Below are 6326 nucleotides of genomic sequence, written 5' to 3' on the forward strand. Positions count from 1 at the left end.
TCAGCCTGAAGATGGAGATCCCTGGCTCCATGCCCCCCCTCATCCAGGAGATGCTGGAGAACTCAGAGGGCCAGGATGGAGGGCAGGGCTCTGGGGGGGGCAAGAAGGCTTCAGAGGGCCAGGATGGAGGGCAGGGCTCTGGGGGGGGCAAGAAGGCTTCAGCCGAGGGGGGGGACAGCCCCGCCCCCAGCAGCAGCAAGGAGGAGGAGGGGGGGGACAGCCCCGCCCCCAATAAGGAGGAGAAGGAGGAGGAGGAGGAGGAGGACAGCAGCAGCAGCAACGCTCGTCGTCCCGAGACCCCCGAGTCCTCCTCCTCGGACAACGAGGGGCGGGGAGGCGCATCGGCCACGCCCCCGAGTGGCGAGGAGCCCTGATATGGCCTAGAGGGGGGGCGGTTGTTCTCAAAAGCGGGGGGGGGGGGGGGGGGGGCTCCCAGACTTTGCCCTGACATTCCTTTGCACAAAAAAAAACTAAACTAAATGGACAGGGTCGGCCGCCAGGCGAGTTGGACCCAACCCCGCCCTAGCCCCTCCCCCCTCCTCGAACCTAACTCCCCCCCCCCCCCCCCCCGCCTCGCCTTTGCTTGTTCCTAGACGTTATACTTCCCTCCCCACCTGACCCCACCCCAAACACCTGGAATTTAGAATTACGTTGTTTTCCCTTCTCTCGAGTCCTATAAATCTTCTCTCTAGTCCTATAAATCTTCTCTCTAGTCCTATAAATCGGACGCCCCCCCCTTGAAAAAAGAAAAGAAACAGGACAACACAGAGGCCTCTAAGGACCAGTGCTTTGTGTATAAACCTCCTTATGAAGCTCTTATCCGCTGTGGTGTGGGTGTGGTTACGCTGTGGTGTGGGTGTGGTTACGGTGGGGCGGTTATTGAAGGCATACCATGTAAGTTTGACCTGTGTTTACATAACAAAACAATATATACATTTCCCTCTATACCGTAGAGTTAAAAAATTATAGAGAGAGCGCCGGAAATCCCCTCCCATTCACTTGTATGGAGTTGCTCACCCAGCGCATGCTCCCTTTACAGCCCTTCTGTGCGTCGTCTGGCATGCGTAGTAATGTCACCCCCGTGCGCAACCCTGTGCGCAAGCTCCTGAGTCGAGCCCATTGGTAGAAAACCCTTTTCGCTCTTTCATGTGTCTGGCTTTTTTGGACGTCTACCAAAACGAACGGTGAAAACACCTAAATACAGCGAGAGGACAATGTGTTTCTACTGTAGTGTGTTTCTATAGGTAAACACCACCAACCACACTACTGTAGTGTGTTTCTATAGGTAAACACCACCAACCACACTACTGTAGTGTGTTTCTATAGGTAAACACCACCAACCAAACTACTGTAGTGTGTTTCTATAGGTAAACACCACCAACCAAACTACTGTAGTGTGTTTCTATAGGTAAACACCACCAACCAAACTACTGTAGTGTGTTTCTATAGGTAAACACCACCAACCACACTACTGTAGTGTGTTTCTATAGGTAAACACCACCAACCACACTACTGTAGTGTGTTTCTATAGGTAAACACCACCAACCAAACTACTGTAGTGTGTTTCTATAGGTAAACACCACCAACCACACTACTGTAGTGTGTTTCTATAGGTAAACACCACCAACCAAACTACTGTAGTGTGTTTCTATAGGTAAACACCACCAACCACACTACTGTAGTGTGTTTCTATAGGTAAACACCACCAACCACACTACTGTAGTGTGTTTCTATAGGTAAACACCACCAACCACACTACTGTAGTGGCTGATAATTGCTGGTGAAGAGGTAGGGACAAAGTCATTGTTTTGCAAGTACAAGTAAGTCTCAAGTCTTCCCTCTCGAGTCTCGAGTCAAATCCCAAGTCAAGACGGGCAATTCAAGACGGGTAAGTCCTAAACGTTTTGTTTTGAGTCCCAAGCAAGTCCTAAGCTTATTGGAAGGTATTAACACATGGGGTGCCAGAATTTTATAATAACAGATTACGTTCGGTGCCAGAAATCTCACCGTTAAGCTGCGCGGCGCTGTTTAAGCTGTAGACTCCAAGACGAGAAATCCATATGAAAAAAAGCATGCGTAAATTTTGCACGATGGTCCTGGCTAACGCCTGGAACGATAACATCTCTCACGTGAGTAACAATGGCGGAGCGATCATGCATACAAAATTAGTACTTTTCCTCAGCGTAAAAAGTTTCGGAGTTATATGGGTTTTAGAGAAGGAGATAGAACGGAAGCGGATGGGAGCCATGTTTTTTGACACGGTGATTCCAGAGCTGCTCCAGCCCCTCCTGTGTGGGGAAAAAAAAAGAAAAAAGACTGAAAACACGGTTCAGACCGAAAACACGGTTTCACAAAGCGCTACTCTGTGAAAACACGGTTCAGACCGTGTTTGGCACCCGATGTGTGAAGTGACTTAAAGTCTGAAGTCAAGAGAGGCATCAAGTCATTGAAGTCCAAGTCGAGTCCAGGTTATTTTTAAATTTTTATTAGATCAAGTAAGTCTAAAGTCACATGTGTGACTCGAGTCCAAGTCCACACCTCTGACTGCCGGTATAGAGGGAAATGATTGGTACAAAATGTATATATTGTTTTGATATGTAAACACGGGGCAAAGACACATACTGTGCCTTTAAGACCACCCGCACCTTCCCCCCCCCCCCCCCCCAGACCACCGGTAACACAGAGATGATTCTCCTCAGGTCTCCTGTGTACAGTAACGTTACGTAACGTTCTTTAAATCTGCATGACGGGAGTTTGGTAAAAGAAAAAAAAAATGTTTTAATGCTCTCTTTCTCTCTCTCTCTCTCTCTCTCTCTCTCTCTCTCTCTCCATCTCTCATGTCGTCTGCATACATTGTACATAACCATTGTATGGTTAGAATTCTCTCTCGTTTCTATGATGATGAATTTTGTGGTGCTTTTTTTCATTGTCTTAAAAATATTATCTTTACGAAGCATCGTCGAGGTTTAAAAAGTCGTGGGGACTGATTGTAAAGTTCCTCAAAAAACAAACAAACAGTTATTCTCTAGAATGTTATTACATAATAGACATTATGGAAGTCTAATATTTTATATATGTTCCTGTATTTAAGAAGAAAAAGTCTGTTTTTTTTTGTAACTCTTGTTCTGTTCATGTATCTATCTGCGTGAATGAATGCGTCTCTCCATTCGGACGTCAACAGAATGCAAAGGCTGCTCGTTCCCCCCCTAAAAAACTACGGTTACGAAGATCTGTTTAGCCTGGAATCCAGACTGATTCGCTCTTTTGTGTTTTGTTTTTACTCGTCTTCTCAGTCTGGCCGTCTCCACAACTCACTCCGTTTCCTTACCGTTTCATGTTAACGTAGGCACGTCCTTGCTGATTGGATAGTGCTCTGATTCTGCTCAACCAATCACAGTAAGAAGAAGGGAAGTGGGTTGAACTTTACATCGGAAGACTCCCGATTCGCCCCCACAAACCAATAAGAATCCTCGGCGCGAGACCCCGCCCCTTTCCCGTAGGAAGACGACGGTTAGACTGACAAGCGAAGTGAAACAAAAAGGACGATGTGATCGGCTGAACGGAGCCGATCAGCCTGGACTCCTGGCAAGAAGGTTTTGACCGTTTTCCTCAAACTGGGGGGGGAGGGGCTTGTAGCGCGATGACGACGTCGCTTACCGACAAGAACGGATGTGTTGTTGTGGGCGAGCGACGCCGCGGTGCGATGATGGCGTTATGAATCTGAGCTGAAGCCACCGATACACACAGCTGGCAGACTGAATGTTCCGATTGAATGTGTTCCTGTACATCTGTAGCTAACGGTACCACTTAATAGACAAAAACGCACAACTCTGCTAAATCTGGCTGAATTAACTCTTTAAGACCTGAGAACGCATCTGTGTGTCATTTTTAGATTTCGTTGGGCTATTAAAAAATAGCAGATATACAAGCTCCGGTGCCGCGCTATGAGCTTGTAGATCTGCTATTTTTTTTTAATCGTGAACATTTTTGTGCAAATCTTTGAATATATATATATTTAAAGCGAGCATTTCTAGCTAAAATGTTATTGCTTCTGGGGATTCTACAAATGTCTTCTAAATCAGTTTAAAACAGTTTTCTGAAACACTTATGTTGCTATAATATTAATGTCAGTGTCAAGGAGCCCCACAACGATATGTATTTGGCTGTGGACCCCCATCTCAAAAAAAAAAAATCCAGGGACCCCCAGAAGCAAAGATTTGAGTAAAAAACAATTGCTTTATAGATATATATTCAAAGATTTGCAAAAAAAAAAAACGATTTAAAAAAAAATAGCAGATCTACAAGCTCATAGCGCGGCACTCGGTGCCGCGCTATGAGCTTGTATATCTGCTATTTTTTAATAGCCAAAAGTATAAAATATGGATAAAGTGGTTACACAGATGCGTCCCCCGGTCTTAAAGGGTTAAAGGCTTTCGAGGGACGGGGACTCGTAGCTTTTCCCAAGGGGCGGGATCAAAAGAAATGGCTCTGGACGCAATTGGTTAGACCTACAACCAACTACCAATTACAGTCTCCCATATTTTAATACATGGGACCTGATTGGTTACCCCAGACTTCGGGAGCAGAGGGCAATTTTTTTTTTTTTTTGCACTGGCAGATTGGTCTGGTCCCATAGGCTAAGGGACTCGCAGGTGATTTGGTACCAATTGACGGTACCATGTCACAGCGATGATGACCAAATTCTATTTATCCTCGTTAAGACCTTAACGAGTCCCCTGATCCCCTGCAAACAAACAAACAAACAAACAAACAAACAAACAAACAAACAAACAAACATTGTCAATCAGTGATCAGTGTATCTGTGGCTGACAGTGTATATACTGTACTATAGGCTACATGCAACAACCTGTGGTTCTCAAAGTCCCCCCCTCCCCCCAGCTAAATGATTGATAGTTTAGGATCCAAATGGACCCGATACAGGTCTGTAACTCTGAGAGTGTACAAATGGTGCCATTTGCACACTCTCGGAGTTAGGATTTTATAGTGTAGATTGTGGGGTACCAGAGATTGTGGGGGGGGCGGGGGGGCCTCGTGGCCTCATGCATATCAAACTGGGGGGGGTCCCTGAAAAAAAAAAAACAACCCTTTGAGGACCGCTGGGCTCAACGATACGCACACATCTAGGCCCCGCCTCCGCGGCGGGGCCGACGCCTCATAACCAGAGACCTACAAACACACCTCCAGTTCCTTTAACGACGTCAGGGGTTCTCAACCTGTGGGGCCGGGGAGGGGGGGGGGGTCCCCAAAATAACGATTGATTGATTGATTGATTGATTGATTGATTGATTGATCAGTAAAATGAACATAGTCTGAAAATGCCCGCAGCCCACCTGACCGCTTTAGTTAAGTGGTCAGGTGACCGCTTTAGTTAAGTGGTCAGGTGACCGCTTTAGTTAAGTGGTCAGGTGACCGCTTTAGTTAAGTGGTCAGGTGACCGCTTTAGTTAAGTGGTCAGGTGGGTGGGCCCTGCATCCAGAAGAGGTTGAGGACCACTGATCTACATAAACATAAGTGTCTTGTTTTGAAACGGTGGGAGCGTTGCAATCCTTAAAGGTGCAGTACGTGATACTTTGTTGTTGTTGAAATAAGCGTTAAATAGCTCTATATTCCCACAGTAATCATTACTAGAGGGTTTTGTTCAGTATCATGTGTGTCCATGTCTCTCCAGCTCTTTATTCGTCACAATATGTTTATTTTTTCAGTTCGCGAAACCAATTTTATCCAATCAGGAGAAAGAACCCATGACTATAACATTGAAGCTGATGAATGGATACTCTCTCCTGATTGGCTGAAACTGGCAACCAACCTGAAATGAAAGAGCTTGACACTCAATTATTACGGAATATAGAGCTTGAACCTTTTAACCAAAAACAAGGGTCACTTCCACTACCTTTAAAGACATAACTCATGACTTCCACTACCTTTAAAGACGTAACTCATGACTTCCACTACCTTTAAAGACGTAACTCATGACTTCCACTACCTTTAAAGACGTAACTCATGACGACCGCTTGTCTTTGTGGGGATAAAGACTGTCTAAAAGCACATGGCAGGATCCCTGAATCGACAGGATCCAGACTAGATCCACGGAGGGATCCAGACAGACTGAAGCTATCAGCCTGGCCGCGTGCCGTTAAGCTACAACCATGCAGAAGGAGATTCAAACCTACAACTTTTCACCCCTGAGTTGTGCAGTAAAAAAAAAAAAAAAAAAAAAAAAAGAAAAGCAACGTCCTGCTTTTCATTTTTGAACGGTAGCTCTTTGATCTCAGGGGGTGGGGGGGAGTAGATGCTATACTTCTTAA

At 45.7% G+C, this 6326-nt stretch overlaps 1 pseudogene across 1 annotated transcript in view; it reads left to right on the plus strand.

The window, feature by feature from the left end:
- The window catches only part of LOC308081214 (retinoic acid receptor beta-like), a 6415-nt pseudogene extending 5521 nt beyond the window's left edge, over window positions 1-894 (plus strand). The window contains exons 3-4 of the transcript in view: window positions 1-224; window positions 714-894. The exon at window positions 1-224 is cut by the window's left edge and continues 15 nt beyond it. The product of the transcript in view is annotated as a retinoic acid receptor beta-like (transcript). The remainder of the gene's footprint in view (window positions 225-713) is intronic.
- Window positions 895-6326: the final 5432 nt, after the last annotated feature.

The sequence above is a fragment of the Gymnoscopelus braueri genome, assembly GCF_963280865.1.
Source record: "Gymnoscopelus braueri genome assembly, contig: SCAFFOLD_468, whole genome shotgun sequence".
Lineage (NCBI taxonomy): Eukaryota > Metazoa > Chordata > Actinopteri > Myctophiformes > Myctophidae > Gymnoscopelus > Gymnoscopelus braueri.